The sequence below is a fragment of the Podarcis cretensis genome (genome assembly GCF_951804945.1).
Source record: "Podarcis cretensis genome assembly, chromosome: 11".
Classification (NCBI taxonomy): Eukaryota; Metazoa; Chordata; class Lepidosauria; order Squamata; family Lacertidae; genus Podarcis; species Podarcis cretensis.
In genome coordinates, this window is record NC_137180.1 from 48,253,930 (window position 1) to 48,274,858 (window position 20,929).

General features: G+C 46.2%; 1 protein-coding gene across 2 annotated transcripts in view; it reads left to right on the plus strand.

Moving 5' to 3' along the window:
• The first annotated feature begins 10,851 nt into the window (after positions 1-10,851).
• The window catches only part of GDNF (glial cell derived neurotrophic factor), a 32,406-nt gene continuing 22,328 nt past the window's right edge, over positions 10,852-20,929 (plus strand). Inside the window, exon 1 of one of the 2 annotated variants that reach the window (XM_079995135.1) lies at positions 10,852-11,110. The gene's annotated coding sequence lies outside the window, so the exon portion shown is untranslated. The remainder of the gene's footprint in view (positions 11,111-20,929) is intronic. The other variant, XR_013843356.1, reaches the window with a different exon arrangement.

The window sequence follows — 20,929 nt, forward strand, 5'->3', positions numbered from 1 at the left end:
GCTCACCCTATACTTAGAATGATAGACTAAGAGATAAACACACACAACCAGCAGCTTCATGTGATGTTTCTGTTACTGGACAAGACAACTTCAGACAGCGGCTGAGGTAAATTCAATGCTTCAACGTAAGCCGCCTTCAGAACCTGTTGAAAGGCAGGGTGGGAAATCAGTGTTGGCCTCCAAATCAGCGTTCGGGAACCAGGGACCCTCCAGATGTCGCTAGACAACAATTCACTCCCAGGGGCAGACTTGGGTAATCTTTCATAATATGGCACCCTGTCCGAGACCAAATTTTGGCGCCTCCAAATGGATCTTCTCTATTGTGGATCTTCTCAATTTTGAACCCCCTTAGCTCAGTGCCCTGTGCAGAAGAACCTCCTGCACCACCCTAAATTTTGGAATGTTCACACCATTCCTTTTTTTGTATATTTTTTAAATTAAATTTTACAATTTGGAATATTCATTTAAACAACCTTAAAATGTCAGTGACTTCCCTGCTTCTCTTTCCATGGTTCATTTTGCATATCATAAATCCCTGCATATTTTACATTAACTAAACCATTCAATATTCCATTATTACATCCATCAAAACTTGTTTACACTGTTGAATTTATCTTAATGCTTCCAACGTTTTCAAGTGTATACAATTTCCCCCCATATATTCAATAAGCATTTTCCAGTCTTCTCTAAACATATGTTCTTTTTCTCTTATTCTATGTGTTAGGTCCACAAGCTGCACATATTCCATCAGTTTAAGTTGCCATTCTTCTTTAGTTGAGACCTCGTTCGTTTTCCATTTTTGGGCTAGCAAAACACGGGCCACAGTAGTGGCATACATAAATAACCTTTTTTGACACCTGGGAATTTCCATCTGAATTATCCCCAACAAAAAGGACTCTGTGCTGTTGTTGTTGTTGGAAAAGTACATTTTTTAAATTCATTATGAATTATTTCCCAGTACTCTTTTACCCTTTTACAGGTCCACCTGACCACTGGGAATGCTGCCTGGGGCTGCTGGGACTTGTATTCCAGGAATAATGATGATGATGATATAATTTATTATTTATACCCTGTCCATCTGGCTGGGTTTCCCCAGCCACTCTGAGCAGCTCCCAACAGAATATTAAAAACACAATAAAACATCAAACATAGCTGGAGAGAGCTGCAAGTCGCCACCCCTGCCTTAAAAAAATCTATACATCCATCTATACCTCTCAGCACATTCAGAACTGCTGTGAGGGTAGACATGAGATTGGAATCTTCTCCCCAAGACCCAGTAGTTTTGTAAGTTCAGGGTTGCAATCCTAGAACAATAGAAGGGTTGAATCTTAGAACAATAGGATCTAGAATGCAGCAGTCTGATTGGTCTGCAGGAGCCACCCAATCCAGCTCCAGATGGAAGTGAATCAGTGACCTGATTGGCCTGCAGGAGCAGCCAATCAGGCTTCTGGAGGAGGTGAATCCGCAACCTGATTGGCCTACAGGAGCAGCCTGGAATTAGCCAATCACGCAGGGCCCATTGTGTAAATAATGTATATATAGCTAGACGTTTTGGGGAAAGATTCATTCATTGCTACTATGAGCTGAATAAAGAGCATGAAATTCACACTCAACTCTGAGTATATTTCAAGAGGTCTTTGCCATCACATCAGTATCTGAGCTCTTTAACTGGAGATGCAGGGATTCAACCTGGGACTGTTGGCTGATAAAGCAAGTCTTCTTCTTAGCTGCAGTAATGCCATTGGAGCAGGCGTTTGGGGCTGAGGTCCAGTGCCCCGCCCCCACCAAGCACAGCAGGGCTGGTTTTCCGCAATTTGAAGTGGGGAGTAAAATATGTTATAATCTAAAGAAGAGTTCCCATAGCATCATTAAGCCCAGAATCCAAAATGAACTACCACTGCTGAGTTACAGCATCTGCATTTAAACATGAGACCATACACCACTCATTGGACACTATTAAGATCATAGATATCTGTATAATTTTCACAAATAGAATGCATTCCTGTATGTTGTTTTCACTAACATATGCATTTTTATGGACACTTTGCATGCATTTTTATCCACATTTGACTGGAGAACTGCATTAAAACATATGTAGAAATGGGGATTTTGAAAGATGACTGTGTTTCAGTCTGCAAATGGTTTCAGAAAGTGCAAAGTGAATCAAATTTCTCCCCCATTGCTATTGACCATTTTTGGCTGGTTCTGTATGTGCTCCTTTCAGCCTGTGGCAAACCCCAGGTTTCAAATACACGAGAGGAAAGAACAGATACAAGGAGATCGTCCAATGTTTGCACTTGGCCTGCTGTGTCAGATGAACCAAGCAGCACAGCAAATGGCTGAGAGCTTTCCATAGATATAAAAACAGAAGGTGGATCTTGGTGTTTTAGCAAAGGAGACAAGAAGTCTGCTGATTGAGGCTGCCATAACAGCAGACAGAAAAACAGAGGAAGAACAAGCACAGAGGGTAGCAAAAGATCAGGAACTTTGCCACGAAGAGCAACAGTTGTTGAACAATAGAGTAAACTCTCTTCTAGTGATTATTGGAAGAAACTCCAAATAACGTGAATGAGCAGCTGAGGAATGTGAAAGAAGCCCCATGGTCAGTATAATCAGAAATGACAAGAATTCAGCAACAGTCCATTGCCAAATGAGAGAATATTGCCAAGAGAAGTAACAAATTATGGGAAATGTGCTGACACCCTTGTTTTCAGGCATGATGGCTACTGATGAAGGACAAGTGCAACCTGAGAAACAAGGATGTAAGAAGAGCCCTGCTGCATTAGACCAAAGGCTTGTCCAGTTTAGCATCACACTGACCAACCAGGTCCCCATAGGAAACCTCTAAGCAGAACCACAATGGCCCATTCCTGCTGTTGATTCCCAACAATTGTATCTGAGCATATAACACCAACACTGGCTGCCAATTAGTTGATTTTGACCTATAAAGCCATAAATGGCTCAGGACCGCAATACCTCAAGGACCACCTCTCTCCATATGAACCAACCTAGACCCTGCAACCATCATCTGAGGCCCTTCTTTGTGTGCCCCTTCCACTATAGGTCTGGAGGGTGGCAACAGAAGAACAGGGATGCCACTGGTCTCTCTTCCAGCATCTGCAATGCATGGTTGTAACTTTACAGCATCCCTGGCAGCAGGGTAGCCAACAACCTCCTTAAAGAAAACTCCAGGCAAGGAGAGCCCAACATCTCCCAAGGCAATCTGCTCCATCATCAACAGCCCTTACCATTAGAAAGTTTCTCCTAATGCTTATAATAACATTTTAGAGAAATAATAATAAATACACATCTTGTTTTTGGAATATTTAAAGATATGGCACCTTGAGATATCTATTCGTTGCTGTTTTAACTGCACGCATTTAAAAAATCAAGAGTATCCTATTGTGTTTATCCAAAGAACCGTATATTCAATTTGCGTCACTGCATCTATCAGAAGTAGAAGCCCTTCTTTTGTCCACAGCTACTGTGGACAAAACGAGTCTAAATCAAGCTCACATTGGCAATACGGAAGATCATTTCTCACACCTGTGTTTTAAAGCCAGGGGACGATCATATGACAAATCCTATCACGGACTATTCTGAATGAAGATGTTTTAATAGGCCAGCTATTTAGAACCTGCTATTTCTGTTTAACCAGCATCACCTCATTCTGGCTTAACGACCATGAATGAGGAGACGCTCCCAGGGGCCAAGCAGTCGCATGTTGTGGCACGATAAGTCATTAAAGACCCACTGACGCCCCACGGGCTGGAGAATTTGGAAAGCCAGCCTGTGTAAAGACACTGCCACTTTTGCTATGCAAGAATCATTTCTTATGGTGCATTACTGTTCAGGCAAATCTATATCCATGTGTAAGGACACCTACATTTTGCAATGTTTCCGCTTGTCAAATATCCATGTATGGTACTATCTGTGGTTTCAAAATAACAACCAATTCCAACATTTATATACTGTTTTATGAAGACCTGAGAGTGCTTCAGATAGAGGAGTGTTTCCAAAGATCTCAAAAGCCCACCCTGCGGTATCTAAGAGCAGGGCTTTTAGTGTGGCTGCCCCTGTTCTGTGGAACAATTTCCCTGTTGAAATATGGCAGGTGTCCACTATCTGTACTTTCAAAGGAGCCTTGGTGTCCACCATATAATAGCCATCCTTAGTGAAGCCCCACCTCATTTTATTCTACATACTCACTCCTTCTGGCATCTAATCATCTCAGCTGCCATAACAAAGTATGAAGTTTGTTTTCTGAATACACACCCTCTCAGAGCCAGGGGTCAAGCTCCTCACAGCAAAGCAAAGACAAGGAAACTCTCCAAATGTCTTGTCACTGATATGCAGTAAAATAATAATGCTTTGTACTCAATGGGGAAAAGTAATGTTAAAACACCATGGAGATCAAATAGCATTTTTAAGAAATTCCATGAAAGGGAAGGAAGGCTAGAATAAAGAACATTGGGACTGAAAGAGCACCAATGGACAAAGGCAACTTGGCAAAATGCCCTTCCATGAATTGGAAAAAAAAAACCATGACAAGTGGGGCACTGCCCAAGCAACCTCCACTGACCCCCAGCCAGACCCCAGCTGTCTGCCTTATGACGTACTTCCAGTCCAGGGAAGGAACTGCGTGTCAGCCTCCTCCTCCTCCTTAGTCTCAGTCAGTAGTGTAGTGGCAAATTCAGAAGTGCAGAGTCTCTTCATGACAGTCATAGGTGCAATTCTCACAGCCCTACCTGCTCACGATACACCTGTCTTGAAACTGTAATAAAGCAGAATTTCCAAAATATGGTTTGTCAATGAGACAAACCAATTCATGTAAGAGAGAGCAAGGGATTAAAAAATGAAGACCTTGGTCAGCTATGCACCTGCCAGAAAATGACCATACTTGCACAGAAGTGGAAGGCCACCCAAAATGGACTATGTTTGTAATCATTTGAGTTTGTAAGCAATCCTAAATACTTGTCTCTCTGTGTTATTAATTAATGGGGAACTGTGGGGCACAGGGCCTTGGCACGCAACTAGCAGTGATGAAATGGTATGCCTATAAGATGGTATGTCTATAAGATAGGTAAAGGTAAAGGGACCCCTGACCATTAGGTCCAGTCGTGGCCGACTCTGGGGTTGTGGCGCTCATCTCGCTTTATTGGCTGAGGGAGCCAGCGTACAGCTTCTGGGTCATGTGGCCAGCATGACTAAGCAGCTTCTGGCGAACCAGAGCAGCGCACGGAAACGTCGTTTACCTTCCCGCCGGAGCGGTATCTATTTATCTACTTGCACTTTGACGTGCTTTCGAACTGCTAGGTTGGCAGGAGCAGGGACCAAGCAATGGGAGCTCACCCCGTCGCAGGGATTCGAACCGTGACCTTTTGATTGGCAAGTCCTAGGCTCTGTGGTTTAACCCACAGCGCCACCCGCATCCCAACACGCCATTGCTTGTCGGCTATAAAGTCCTGTCAAATATGGTTATTAACAGTGCCATCATATACATGTCTATTTTAACCTAACTCCCATTGACTTCAGTGGTACTTATTCCCAGGCAGGTGAGTATGGGATTGCACCACCTATTGTGTAAAAGAAAGACATCAGATTGTTGTCGTATTTTCCACCAAATATTGGAGCACTCAGAGAACTTCTGGAAAATTTAACATTAAAATTTGCAGAGGAACATTTTGGAGAATTCTTGGCAGCTCTAGTCCTAAGTGGCCTGGGAGATATAACGTTACCTGCATTCCACAGAATGGTACTTGGCTTTGCATGATCTGTCAAACTTCAGATCTGTCAAACTCCGACCATTGGCTTAGGATGAGAACAGTATGAAAATGGTGCCATGAATAACAGATTATCTCATCTTTTGTTTAGGGGGTCTTCTGCTTGGCTCATCTGTCTGGATCTACGGTGCTCTCCTGAACAGCCTAAATTATCTCTCTGCTTCCTTGATTCAAATACCATTAAAACCCTTCCACAAGACCAGAAACAAATCACCGCTATTGTATTACGGCAGCCTTGTAATTAACCACTAGCCTGGTAGCCGCAGGTGACAAGGAATTCCACGTAGGCGAATAAGTGTGCTGGCAGAGAAGGGACAGATTGCAAGCAGGCTACCAGAGGAGATAAACCCACTCCTTCCCTCCCAGCATAAAAATGGAGGAAGATCAATGCTTTTATTGCCTTCTATGCTAGTTCCAAGTTAAGGCTAGTAGTTTGCAAAGCATTTCAGTAGCACATCTCCAGTCCAGACAATGATCATTCTGGAGATTGGGTGCTTAGTCCATGCAAACATAGTTATTGGTTTTGACATTAATAACCTAGATTTTCTCCAAGAAAAGAACTGATTATCCTCCCAGTGAGGCTGAGATACATCTTAAACTGAGAGACAGTGACTAGCCTCAGATTACCAAGCGAGTGTCACAAATGGGCAGGATTTAGTATGCGTGTGTCCCCATTCCATTGCACCACAAAATCCATTGTTCTCTTACATCACAAACTGGCCCTTGGGAATGCCTCAACCTCAGGTATTTCCCCTATGAGGAAAGGTGGCAGCAGTTGACCTTTTTAGTTGCAGCGGTTCTCAACCTGTGGGTCCCCAGATGTTGTTGGACTACAACTCCCATCATCCTTGAGCTCTGGCCTTGCTAGCTAGGGGTGATGGGAGTTGTAGTTCAACAAGATCTGGGGACCCACAAGTTGAGAAAGGCTGGTTTAGAGGAAAACCAAGTAAGGGGTGACATCACTGAAGTTTGTAAAACAAAGCACGGCATAAGAGACAATGGATCGAGAAAAGTATTCATCCCTCCCCCATAATGCTAGAACTTGTAGACATCCAATAAAGCTGAATGTTGGAAGATTCAGCACAAAAGAAGGTACTTTCTCACACTGCACAAAGTTAAACTACGGAACTCACTTCCAAAGGAGGCGGTAATGGTTCAGCATTACCTGTGCATCTATTCTAATCAGCTCCCCCATTTTAACCTGGGTTTAAAAACAGACTTTAGGGTGCTGTTGGAACCCTGAACCATGATTGAGGCTGATAAGAAAAAGAGGAAAGAATTCATGCCAGACTTGGAGATGGGAAGATGGTAGGGAGGGGGGTAGTCCATAGCCCGCTCCCAGATTTTTAATACCCAATTTGATTAATGCCAGGATTATGTCTGCTCAAGACTACAGAGTTATATAATGTATTTTTCTCCATTGTCTGTGAGGATACTGGGTACTTGTGCTAGAGGTCTTTCCAGGAAACCAAATGCCATTTTTTGCATTACTGTGGTTGCATAACAGCTACTAATTAGACTGCCTATTATTTCAGTATTCCGTATGCATTGTTCACTGTCTTGCTCTTAAAAGATAGTAGGAAAATTTTCAGCTAAAGTAGGGGTGAGGAACCTGTGACACCTCCATAAGTTGCTGGGCTCCAGTTCCCATCAGCCCCAGCTAGCCTGGTCAATAGTGAAAGCTGATGGGAGCTGGAGTCCAGGAACATCTGGAGAGGTTTCCCACCTCTGGACATTGTTAAACTGAGCACCACCACCTCTGCTTCCCCAAATTTCCCACTGGTGATGGAGGACTTAGTTATACAGCATTTTCAACATGAAGTAAACCTCCTGATCTAGCCTTAGTGATGACCCCAAAAAGGCTCTGTTCATTCACAGCCCATGTCCCTCAAAAATCCACTGCATTCAGGGTATGTCTGGAGACAGACAATAGCTTTTTTCAGAGAGCTGAAAGTGGTACGACGGAGGCATCATTGATCATAAGCGTGTGCACACTCATTTCTTTTGACTCATTCTTGTTTTCTCCAGTCACACAAATTGCCCTAATTTAAGACATTCCCTGAGATCTTTTCATAATATGCATGAATAGCCCTAAAATTGTAAAGAATTGTGTCAAATGTACAAGTACACGAGCCTAGCTGCAGCTGACCAGGGCTAGGTGTTTTATAAAGGGTGGAATAGCTCTTACTCAACTCAGTTAAGCAACTTGGTGCCCTTCAGATGTTGTTGGACCACAACTCCCATCAGGCCCTAGCCAGCATGGTTAATAGCCAGGGATGACGGGAAGTATGGGTCAAAGCATCTGGAGGGTTCAGGACTGAGCTAGGCTGCCATAAATTGATTCTGCCTCAGAAAGCTTTTTGTGCAATCAACATGCACTTTAAGTGATGGTACAGCAATCACCCAAATCATGCATTCTAGCAAGACATCAACACATATTTTAAAAACTATTCCACTAATTTCCATTGCCCCTTGATATACTTCCTGCTCTCTTTCTGAACTCTGTAAAGGAATATTCCCCAGACTTCTGTGTGATGGTGGTATCGCAACAGCTATCCTGTGGGAGGGATTGCGACGAATTCCCAGCAAAAGTGCCAAGATCCCTATGGAGTTTGAGGCAGCAGTGAAAAGGCAACGATGTGGCAGAGGCAAATGGCAACTAGAACAGTAGCAACATTTGGCAGCTGTTTACAGTTATATTCAATTAGTCACTTTTAAACATTGTTGCAGTAGAAAGTTCTTTAAAGTGTGTGACGAGAATAAGCTGCCTGATTCTCCAGACTTTCTATACATCGCATGCTGAGCGACTTAAGGTGCAGTTCTATGAATGGACACATGAGTTCAATGAGACTTACTCCAAGGAAAGCGTTATAGGATTACAGCCTTTAGGGTTTTTTTTTTTAAAAAAAAGAAGCTAAGTTTTAAAAAGAAAAACTGCATTAGGGTTGTAGATCAGTGGTAGAACATCTGCCTTACATACACAAGGTCCCAAAATGTCATTTTGCCATCAAGACAATGTTGGCATGGAGCTGTGTCACACGGCAAGAAACGAGAGGGTGGATTCTTTGGGACCAAGAGTCTTGATAACACTCCCCCAGACTGCTTATTTATTTTTGCATTTATTTATTGCATTCATAGCCCACCTTTCCTCTTTTAATTCCTATAGAAACCCTGTAACGTAGGCAAGGCTGAGAGGCAGTGAATGGACCACAGTCACCTAGGGAGCTTCACGGCCTGAGTGGGGATTTGAACCCTGGTCTCCCAGGTCCTAGTCCAATACTAACCACTACACCACACCTGCTCAGACTATTCTGTCCATTTCAAATACTAATATTTGTCCTTCAGGGTTATGGAACCCTAATAGTTCACCAAGGTCCATCAGAGCAATAGTAGTTTATGGGATGAGTGTTGGATACAAGCTTTGGAGCTTGTTGAGGTAGTTTTGTCCTTCCCCTCTGGTCATCTCCCTGGTGTAAACACCAAGCAGTTAGCATTCAGTTTCAAAGTATCTCCTTCTTTCAATCAATGCTTAACCCTGCATGCAAAACAGTGTGTGCAAATCCAAAAGTGCTTTCAAACAACCTGGGCAGAAACTCCCAGGTGATGGTTAGATGAGTCTTTCTTTAATTTTCTCTTCCCCACTCCTCCTCCAACTTAGCCCAAGGGCTTGTTGCAATGCCTCTGGCCACGTGCAACACAAGCCACTGATTTATGCACCATCTGCGATTAGGGGCGGGGTTTCCTGGACATGGGCGAGGCTTTGCAAAGAAGTTTATTCCTGGGCTTTCCCCATTTGTGCAACTTTATTGATCTTGCCTCTTCTCTCCGTCCCATCTACCTGTGTATCCCCCCCCCCAACCGGAGAACAATAAGATATTGAAGAGGCGACAGGAAAGAAGCATATCTTCGGTGGCAGCAAGCGATGGCAGCAGCCGTCTCCGTCGACCTGCCCCTTTAGCCATGAATGATGCGAGCGCTCTGGAATTGGGGACAGGGCTGCCTGCGGCGGGCGGGCGGGCGGGCGGGAGGGGGAGTCCGGCTGCCCAACGCCCCTCGGGCGGCTTGCACCAAAGTGCGGCGTTGGGTTACATCAGCAAAGCAAATGCGAGCCCAAGACGCCGGGCCAACTTCAGAAGCCTCCTTCGCGCGGCTGGCCATGGAATACGCACGCTATGTCGAGCCGCTGACTTCAGCCAAGAGCTATTCGCTGGATCTCCTGGTGTTGTTTGATGCTGGACGGGGCGCGCGCGGGGGAGGCGGGGGAGCGCCAGCAAGAGAAAGGAGAAGCGCTCTCGCGTGTGTGTGTGTGTGTGAGTGTGCGTGTGTTTAGGTCCGCAGGCGAATCAGAGGCGGCGATGGGGGCCGCGTCACCGAGCGCCAAGCCTATAAAGGCATCTCGCGGGCCGTCTCCCCCTGGCAAAGAGAGCTCTCGGCGTGCGCTTGGGACGGCTCGAGCGCGCCCTCCTCTGCCCCCTGGCGTGCGAGCGGAGCTAGACCTCCGGCGGCAGGAGAGCCTTTCTTCTTCTCTCGCTTGCCCCCTCCACGTCGATTCCAGAGGATCTTACAGTGACCTGGTGGTGGTGCTTGGTGGTGTTGGAAGAGGAGGACGCGAGGGGAGGGCGGGAAAGACTCGGCGTCTGGATTTTGCACGAGCCTCTGGTGGCGCAGCGCATCACTCCACATGGATCTATCTGCCAAGCTTTGACTTGCCCTCGGGGAGGACGCAGCTTTGCTGGCTTCTGAGTCCCCTTTCTCCCCGCCCAGCCTTCCTGGGACCCTCCACTTCCGGGGCCCTTGTCTCCCTTGGGTGCGCCCCGCGCCCCGCCCTCTCCCCTCCCCACCTCTTCTCCCTGGAGCAGCCGGCGTGGCCGGGGCCCCCCGATGTCTTCACTGGACTCCCCGCCGCTGTGGGTGGGGTGTCTCTCTCCGGCGTCCGGCCAGCGGCTGCTGCTGCTTCTTCTCCTTCTGAACTGTAGGCTCCAGGGCCAGTTGCGACTGACAGGCGGCGCGCCCCGCGGCCAGGCGAGTTTCTCGCGCCGTCTACCTTGAAGCTTTGGATCGGGCGCAGCGCAAGGCGTGGGGAAGGCGCGGCGCCCCCCGGCTGCACCTGCGGGGCTGCGGCGGGGGGAGGGCGCGGGGCGGCGGCGGCGGCAACAGCTCCCTCCCCCGCCTGGATTGCGAGCAAGGCTCTTCTCCCCACCCCACCCCACATCGCCCACCCACTTCGAGGATCTCCGCGCCCCGGGCTCCACATGCATCTCTGAGCCGGAGAGCCGTGGATCCCGGGCGTTCATGTCACCCTTGGGTCGGAAGAGACCAGATCCGAGGTAAGCAGGGGGAGGGCTCTCCAGGGAAACCGCCCCTCTGGGCTGGGGAGCTCAGGGAGTTGCGCAGCGATGGTCTGGCTGGTTGAGGGGCCTGGGATGGGGGCGGGGAGAGACTCGCCTGCTCCGAGGAGAGGAGTTTTGGGGCGGCTTATCCCCACCTCCCCCACCTTGAGAACTCCGCCCTGGTTATTCTGGCTCCGCCGCAATCCAGGGGTCTAAACCAGAAGAGTCGGGTGGTAACATTTCAAGAGCGCCAGTAGCGAGGGCCCTCTAACAAAAAAGGAGGGGAAACTTGCAAGAGTTAAAAGTGGGGTTTTTTATCATTATTTTCTTGGAGAGTGGGTTGTTTCTGTCTCCATCCCGCCATCTCGCGTTGGTTAAGTGGGCTCCTTTGCCTGCCGGGGGGGGGGGGCATTTGGGAAATCCCCAGGGAGGTCTTATGGCACCAGCTCGTTTTAGAAGTATAGACTCATCCTCTGGTCATTTCAAGCGGGTTAGTTTAACTTCACTGTTGAACTTCTCAAAAAAAAATAGTGAAGGTGATGAGCGCGTTCCAAATAACTGTTTGGCAGTCCTTACGCAGTTACGTCGGGCCGAAGTTGAGAGAAAGCCTTGTGAGATCTGGACAGAACTGGGGTCCTGCCCCCATAGCTCTCCACTGGTGCGCCTCTGGCAGCCAGACGCAACGGTTGCTTAGATTTCTGGAGAATGCGCTTCTTTGCTATATAAGGCCACTCGCAACACCACCTCAGATCCAAATCAGTATGGCTGGGGTTATCTGAACCCGGATCCTATGTCTATTTATTCAGAAGGGAGACCCACTGTCTTCAGTGGGGCTTACTCCCAGGAAAGTGTGCAATTACAATAAGTCCTCGCCCTGCAGCTCTAAATATTTTGCCGTCGGTCTGCTCACCTGAAAAGACGCTTCCTCTGGAGAGCTTCAAATGTGGAGGAATTAAATTTGTCTCCTTATTCTCCCTTGGACCAAAGCGATATATATGGTTTACCTCTCCCGCTTTAGTCTAACAACATCCCTGTGAGGTAGATTAGACTGAGAGACCGTTACCGGCCAAAGGGTCGCCTGGTGAGAGTTTCAAGTTGAGTGGGGGGTTTGAACACTTGTCTCTCAGATCCTCCCTGTTATGCCAAGGTTTTCCTCAGCTTCAAGAGTGAAGGGCGACATTTTTTGCATCCTTGAATAACAAGACATGTTTACACAGAAGTAGGACCACACTGAGTTCAGTGGGACGTACTCCCAGGTAAATCGTTCTAGGTTTTCAGCCAGGTTCGTCCATCCTTGGTGTCCCTGGAAAATATCTCTCTGGTTTCGCTAGGATGTAAGGGGCTTAAGGTGTCCCTGGGGGAATTGATCCTGGAAATGCGTAAAATAAGACTTTTCCAGTGCCGAGCGTCGGTGCTGAACGGAAGGGCTGCGGAAAGGCGAGTCAAGGGACCGTGCGCTCCACAAAGCATTTAAATCGCAAACCAGCTTAGTGCCACGAAAACCCTCAAGAGGGATAGACGCTTAAGCGGTCGCCTAAACTTTTCCCTGGCTGTCAGCTCTGCCGTCTCACCGTGGATTGTCCTTTCCCTTAAACTAGCAGCCTCCGACTAGCGTCCGCCGATCGTGTGGGGAAAAGAAACCAAAGCTCATGGAAAGAAAGAAAAAGTGCGCTGGACGGGTTTTCCCCAGACGTGAGCTGGGCACCTCTTGTGGGAATCGAGAACCGAGCTTGCTCCCATAATCGCCTCTCTCCAGAGGCCCAGAGTTTCCTGATCCCGATCCTGCTCGTGCTGGGACGGCAACATCAGCCCCGCCGAGCCAGCGCCTCTTCTTGCGCCTAGAAACGTGTCCGAAGCAGCGCTTATCCGACGGCGACGCGCGCTTCGATCGCCCTCTTCTCCTCCCACTGGGAATGGGGAACACGCCCAGCATCGCCGCCTTGCATCGAGGCAGGGACTCGCTCACCTTTCCCCTCCGAGGAGAAATCCTCGGCAAAGGTCGGGAATGCTCTGGGAGCGTCGCGATCCCAAGGGAAAGCGAGCTTGGGTTGCAATTGCCCGAGCCACCTTATTTCCCTAAAGATTTCCGTGGGGTTGGTAGGAGATCAGGAGCCGCCACCGAGCGACGCAGAGGCAACACATTTTGGAGAGGTGCGTGATCTCTCTGGAGAGAGAGAAGGGACACGATTCCCCCCCCCCGGAATTAAAGAAGGTAGTTCGTTAGAGGTGTGAATCTGGAGGAGGTAGTTAATGCATATTCAAAGTTGTTGGGCACAGGTTATTAGCACCCTAGAGCAGGAGAGGGTAGGAAATGCCCAGAGAAGGAGCCCAAAACTGGGTTCCATCCTGCATCAGAATCTTCCCACTGATCCCATCCAGGGATGTTTTCGATTTTAGGGCCAGTGACAGGTGGGAGGGGGTCTACTGCCATTTGACTTGGAATGCGGAGAGTTATAAGCTGCTTGGGCATGTTACCCAGAATTCAAGAGTAGTAACTCTTTCTTGGGAGTATATACGCATAAAATCACCAAAAGGTCTAGTCGCATCTTAAAGACCAATAATAATATATTTACATAATTAAGGCAGACACTTTCATGGACTACACTTGGCCAGGTGCATTGGATGAAAGCTATTTATTTGTCATAAATAAAATGAGCTGGTCTTTAAAGTGCCACAATATATATTTTTTTTTAATTCTCCCCTCCCCCTGCAATAGACTCATATTGGGAAATGTATAAGACCGCACCACCAAGAGGTGGGCTGAAAATAAGAGCCATTCACACAGATAGGCTTTTGTGAGAAGATTGCGTGCAATTTGTTTATATAGATTTAACCTGCTTGAGGTATTAAGTCCGGAATTGGTCAAAGGTATCTCTCTCCCTCTCTTTGCCCTGTTAAGAGATTTGCATGTGCAAAAGAGTACTGTAATAATTTGATTAGGGTTGGGGTTTTTTAAATGGTTTCCATGGTGATGGGGCAGCTTGGCTTCCCAAAGTTATACAATGGGGGGGGGGAGCAGGGACATCCCTCCAAAAATATTGAGGAAAGGGGAGGGGCCGGATGCTGCAAACCCAGCAAAGCCAAAGTAGGTGTGGACTGCCCTCTAGTGATAGGCTTGAAATGGTAATTTCACCTGAGCACTAACCGAAGCAGGATTGCACAACTTGTGGTCCACAAAGTGTGCGGCGGCCCATCAGGAACGCGGTCAAGTTCTGGTGTTTGTTGCTTGTCTGAAGCTGCAAGAACAGGAGAGTTGTCAAGCACATAGGAGGTCAAGAGCCGATTAGAGTGTCTTGATTAGGACCTGGGAGAGCTGAGTTTGATTCCCCTCTCTGCCATGATACTCACTGGGTGACCTTGGGCCAGTCACTTACCTCTCAGGGTCATTGCAGAGAATCAAACGAGGGGAGGGAGAACCATGTGCATCGCTTTTAGCTCCTTGGAGGAAAAGGTGGAATATAAGTGCAATAAAAAAAGAATAGCTGTGTTTGGTTTGGTTACTAGGCCTGCCTGGAGAGTTACTGAGGTATACATGAGGGATAGTGACACACCATAAAAGCACTGAAGGCATGAACTGGTGTCTGAATAGTGCATTAAGGCTTTTTTAAAGTGTTGGCCCTAGCTGGGAGGGGTGAAGGGAGGTGCCCTAGGGCTCCACTTCAGAGAGCAAAAAGTCCTGGTTGGGTCCAAGGGCTGCCTCCCTTTGAAGTGCATCTCTGTGCTGGACTCGGTGGCTCAGCCATGGGATATGAAAGGATGGCAAAGGAGGACAGCAGCTCTGAGTCTGTACAGAACGCTTTCCCCTCATCACCCACCAACCACAACTAGCCCTTGCAACACCTTGGCTGGAAAGCAGTGGGATTGGATGAGGAAGCAGATATCCTGGCAGGCATTCTGGACCAGAGCAGAACTTTTAGAAACTGTAGATTGCCAAGGCGAGCCTTGAAGGAAGCTTTTTGCAGTGTTTTTTGCATGTTTAACTACCTCATTGCAAATATGAATATATACACTGGCCCACTGATGAATGCCCTTGTTTGCAAAGGTCTATGGCTACAAGCAGTAAATACGCACTGGATTTGAGTGCCCTAGTTCCTAGTAGTTTAGATATGCAGTCTCTTGTTCACTTTATTTTGAGAGCCCTGTGTTACTCTTTAAAGCTTGCTCTTTTTTAAAAAAAGAATGAAAATGAAACATTTTCCCCAAATGTTTACCACATTTACAACAACATTAAGAAACAACCTATTAACAGCCTATAATATATAAAGTAGGATCACATTGGAAAATTTAGCTAAATCACCCTATAATGCATGTTCTAAGTGTGGCACTCCCAAATCAGCTCAGCTTCTGTTACTGTATAGAATTCTATCACACAGACAAGCTGTCTTGTCTTGGTGAATTTGCCTAGTAGGCATTGTCAGGCCTTAAGTTCTTTAGGCATTGTAGCTATTGGCCAAAGTTGAAACAGATAGGGGAACTTTGGAATGTGGTCAGCCCAAGAAAGGTGTAGCTCTTCCCAAGACTTCAATTCCTGTCTGATTTGTGTTAGCAGAAGTGCAAAATTTGCCCTCTTTGAGGAATGCAGGTTTTTAGTACCAAGTACTTAAGTTTTTTTTTTTAATAATATTTATTAAAAAATTTCCAGAATAAAAAGGAAAGATAGCAAGAAAGAAAGAAAAAACAAATATGATTTACACTTGGTTTCAGTGGCATCTTTCCCGGACTTCCCCCCCCCCTCCCCCTCTTGTATTCCATTTCCCTTAAATTGATTCCACAGATTCTTACCCCAAATTTTAAAACCTTATTTGTAATTTTAAATAACCCATTTATTCCAAATTAATTTATCTTATTTATCTTAATGAACCATTTCTCCTTATATTTTATATAATTCCCTAAGATCGACCCCATTTCCCTTCCACGAATTCCCCTATTTTCAAACAACAAACATGAAAAAAGAAAAGAAAGAAATAATATATAATTTTACAGCCTTTGGATTCCAAATCTCCCCCCCCCCCCCATTCCCCGGTTCCAATCCCCAAAGTTCATCCATTGTCTACTGCCAGCCTGGTGTATCCACGTCTATATCTCAACTCCACTTTGCCGTCTTTTGATAGCTTTTAATTTCAGAAAGTCCAATCTCGAAAAAACTCTCAGAAAAAGTCATTGTTCTTCCATTCAGACCTCTATGTTTAAGAGTCTAACTTAAATTCTATTTCTTGGTCCTTTTAAAGTCTGGATGTTCCAAATACTCCGGCTTCAAATTTGGTCCAGCTCTTATTCCTCAGGTTGCTTTTTCCTGTTCTGCTGCAGAAACCTTCTAATTCAGAAACTTCTTGTTCTCCACAGAGGCTTTTGTTATTCAGGAACATAACTTGCGTCAAGTCCCTTCCTTTCTTCAATAGATAAATCCATTGTCTCCTTTAGTATAGAAACCTCTGTAGACAAAATAATGCTTCGTTTTTGCAGCTTTCCCAAGAGATAACAGATCCTGCTCAAATTCATAGTATTTTTCCACTTGCTGCTACTGTTGCAATGTCCCAGCCTCCCTCTAGAGGGAATATGGTAACTTAATTTCTTTCAAAATCAGACCCAAAAGTCAAATAACTTGTTGCCTTTATTTCCAATAATTTATGTCCAAATTGTAACAAATCTAACCAGCAAAGCCATCGTAACAAAGTTCTCTTTTATTTTCCTGCTTTGACAGCTACTTTGACAGCTGTCAAAGTTTCTGTGTCTCTTCACCAGTCTCTCATAGCGGATCGTTCCCGGTTCCCGGGGGGGTTGCATTTTAGTTCCCACAAATCAGTCTTCTCCTCCAGCACAATTATTGTAATTTCCCTTCGTGAAGTTAATTTTTTTTTTTCAGGTAAACAAGTTCATCTCTCGATCTTAGTTGTCAAATCCTTGCGTTGAGCCATCTACAACAGGGGGGGCGGACTTTCTTTTTGCACTCCCCCCGCTCGCTCCAAATTCAAAGATCAAATTTCCCTTTTAAGTCCAATCAATTTACTCACGGGTTGTTCCTTTTAGTCCAAATCCGAAATTTTCAAAGAAGAAGTCGTTGCTCTCCGCCGAATGGCATGCGGCTTCGCTGGGCAGGGGAAGCATTGGACTCACAGCACCACACCACACACCCCCTGTTACCCGCTCCACAGCCTTTAAAAAGGCTCCTTCGCGGGTCGGGGGGGCGCAAACGGTGCCCGCCGAGTCACCAAGTCCATGGGCATCTCCGCCCATGGTTTTTGAGGGTCCCCGCGTCGCCGGCACGGCAGGACCCGACCCCTACCCAGCCGACTCCCTCCGGAGCTCGGAGGGAGTCCGCCATTCGGCGATGGCGCCGACCCGGAAGTCCCCCAAGTACTTAAGTTTTTGAGGACAACTTTTAAAACCAGTAATGTGCTTTGTATTAGCCTGAGATTGCAATGGAGTACCTAAACACATAATTTCAGATTTAGGCTCATTTATTTGCAGTCTTGTAACCTTGCCATAGTACTTCTGTTCCTTTGCAAGCCCAGGTGTTGCAGTTTCTGGTTTCTGGTTTAGATAACATAAGGGCGATGTCATCGACGAAAAAGCTGATAGTATGCAATCTCCCATTTATTGTTACACCCACTATTTTCGCATTGTTTCTAACAAACATTGCTAGTGGCTTGATAGAGAGAACAAAGAAAAGTGGTGATAAAGGGCAATCCTGTTTTGCTCCACACTATTAAGAAGAGGTTGGAGTCAAGACCATCCATTTATACTGTTGTAAAGGAGCATTCATACAAAGCAAAGATTGAGCTTATGAAACACCGGCCCATGTTGAGCTCTAAAGATTACCGTATTTTTCGCTCTATAGGACACACTTTTCCCCCTCCAAAAATGAAGGGGAAATGTGTGCGCATCCTATGGAGCGAATGCAGGCTCCTTGGCTTCAGCGATAGCAACGCGGAGCCTCTGAAGCGCAGAGGGAGAGCTCCCCGCACGCTCCGGAGGCTTCACATTGCTTTCGCTGAAGCTGCCTGAAGCCCCCGGAGCGCAGCAGGAGTTTCTGCTGCACTCCAAAGGCTTGTGGATAGGCGCCTGAAGTCTGGAGAGTGAAAGGGGTCGGTGCACACCGATCCCTCTTGCTCTCCAGGCTTCGCTGGAGAGGCGCTGCACAGTTTTCCCTCTCTGCGCAGCGCCCCTTCAGTGAAGAGGGAGGAGAAATGGAAGGGGCTCTGTTTCTCCCCCCACTTCGCTGAAGGGGCACTGAGCAGAGAGGGGGAGAATTATTTTTTTCCTGTTCTCCCCCTCCTATGGTCCGGTGCGTCCTATAGAGTGAAAAATACGGTAACATCTTTAGAAATTAACATCTTTAGAAAGATGCATCTTTCATATTAGTGGCTGAAAGCAGACATTTTGTCATGCCCATACAACATTTTCAAGTGAACATCTTATTGTATTTTTAATATTTTGTTGGAATAATAAATTACTATTATTATTTTATTATTAAAACAATAAAGATCAATGTTTGAGCTTCCAAGAGGAGTTCAACTTAACCAATAGTTTGTTCCATCCAAGGTCTATTCACAGCCTTGTCCTCTTGATATGTATTTGTTTTCAGGTGGCTCTTGGTTGTTCCATTTGATGAACCAGATCAGGGAAATAACTGGATAGCTTGTTTGCAAAAAGAAGGTAAAAAGGGGGAGGTAAATATACTGGGGGAAATAGCACAGGGCACACATTCCCAGGAAGTTCTACTCTGCAAAACTGTGCCAGAGAGCATTGGTCAAATGTTAGACATGTCAGCATTTCATCAGTGGGCTCCACAGCAGGATTGGATTGGGTATCCTAACTATGCAAACTATTGAATAATGGGACCAGTTGTCCAGGAAAGCTATGACATTGCATTCTATGGACATTTCAGGCTAAGCAATGCTGAACAATGCAAAGAACTAGCTTACCACTGAGCTTTCTCCTAAGTTTTCATTTCAGATGACCTGAGAGGTTGTCTTTCTAGAGCTGTAACCACAACCTGTTAAACAGGGGTGCTGGGGTTTAAACTACTGTATACCCTTTTTCTTTTCCACAAAATTATTCTAGGGTAGGGCCAGCCTTCTTATTAGGCAAAGTCAGCTGGCAATCTCAGGTGGCAGACAATGAGGGACAGCAGCAAGGTGCTATCGGACAGGGTCCTGCAGGTGAACATAAGCAGAGTCTGCTGGATCAGGTCAGTAATGACCCATTGAGTCCAGCATCCTGCTGTCATGGTGGCCAACCAGATGCCCAAAAGCAGGACTTCAGCCCATCAGCACCACCCCTGCTTATGATTCCCAGCAACAGACAGGTGCCAATTCCCCTGCCCTACAGTAGCTTAAGCTAGCCTGCTGCCTTTAGGTTTAGTGGAGAACTCTGCCTCATCACCAGCGCTGAACTCCCAGGCAGTCCATGTTCATCCATGGCATGGGAGACACCATCTTGACCTTCACCTGAAGTAGAGAGTTGTTGAGATTAAATATAGGGGCTTATCCGGCCTGCCAGTCTATTTAATCTGGCCCCCATGGGAGTATATGTCCTGGGGTAAAATTCTAAAAAAAAGCTCAACAACTTTGGGGCAAAATTGTAGAAAAAGTTCAACAAGTTCAATCTTTAAAAAAACCCTCAACAACTTTGGGGTTAAATCCAAAAGAAAGCTCCACAACTTTGGGGTAAACTTCAATCCTAAAAAAAGGTCAACTTTGGTCGGCCCTCACACATGTTCACTTCATCAAATCTGGCCCTCTTTGAAAAAAGTTTGGGCACCCCTGTCCTAAGGCTTTTGCAAAGAAGGATTTTGAATGGATCAATGTGGCTTCCCCTGATTCACCAGGAGCCCTAGAAGACATGCTCTGTTATCAAGTGTTTTCCATTATAAAGGCAGATAGTCTAGTCACAGGGGTCAGCAAACTTTTTCAGCAGGGGGCCGGTCCACTGTCCCTCAGACCTTGTGGGGGGCCGGACTGTATTTTGAAAAAAAATATGAACAAATTCCTATGCCCCACAAATAACTCAGAGAGGCATTTTAAATAAAAGCACACATTCTACTCATGTAAAAACACCAGGCAGGCCCCACAAATAACTCAGAGATGCATTTTAAATAAAAGGGCACATTCTTCTCATGTAAAAACACCTTGATTCCTGGACCGCCCGCAGGCCAGATTTAGAAGGTGATTGGGCCAGATCCGGCCCCCAGGCCTTAGGTTGCCTACCCATGGTCTAGTATACCATGGTCATTTTAAGTATAAAGACCAAGAGAACGGTACTTCTTCTAGATCAAATACTATGAAATGCAAAAGCGATCTTATGCATACTGTGTGAAGTGATGCTTCAAGTTGTGTACTGTCAAGTAGATCCACCAATTTTTGCAGAGTTTCTCATGTGAACAATGAAAAGATGCGCAGTTCTTGCTTTTTTTGGCCCTAAACATGTTACCGTACTTGGAAATGTAGGACTTAATTTCAAGTGGCATGTTGATAAGGACATCTGGTACCTTAATGCCCCCCTTTTTTGAGGGGGAGCACCAAAAACCAGTCATTTATATAAGGAGAAAGGCCATGTCGCTTTGCATTGCAGAAGAACCCAAGTTCATTCTGTGGCATCTCCAGATCGATGACCAGGTAGTTGATAAAGGAAAGACCTCTGCCCAAAGACCCAGAGAGCTTCTGCCTGGCACAATACAATGATACCCCAAGTTACAAATGCCTCAGGTTACAAACGCTTCAGGTTACAAACTCCGCTAACCTGGAAGAGTTACCTCAAGTTGAGAACTTTGCCTCAGGATGAGAACGGAAATCGTGTGCCAGCAGCACAGCAGCA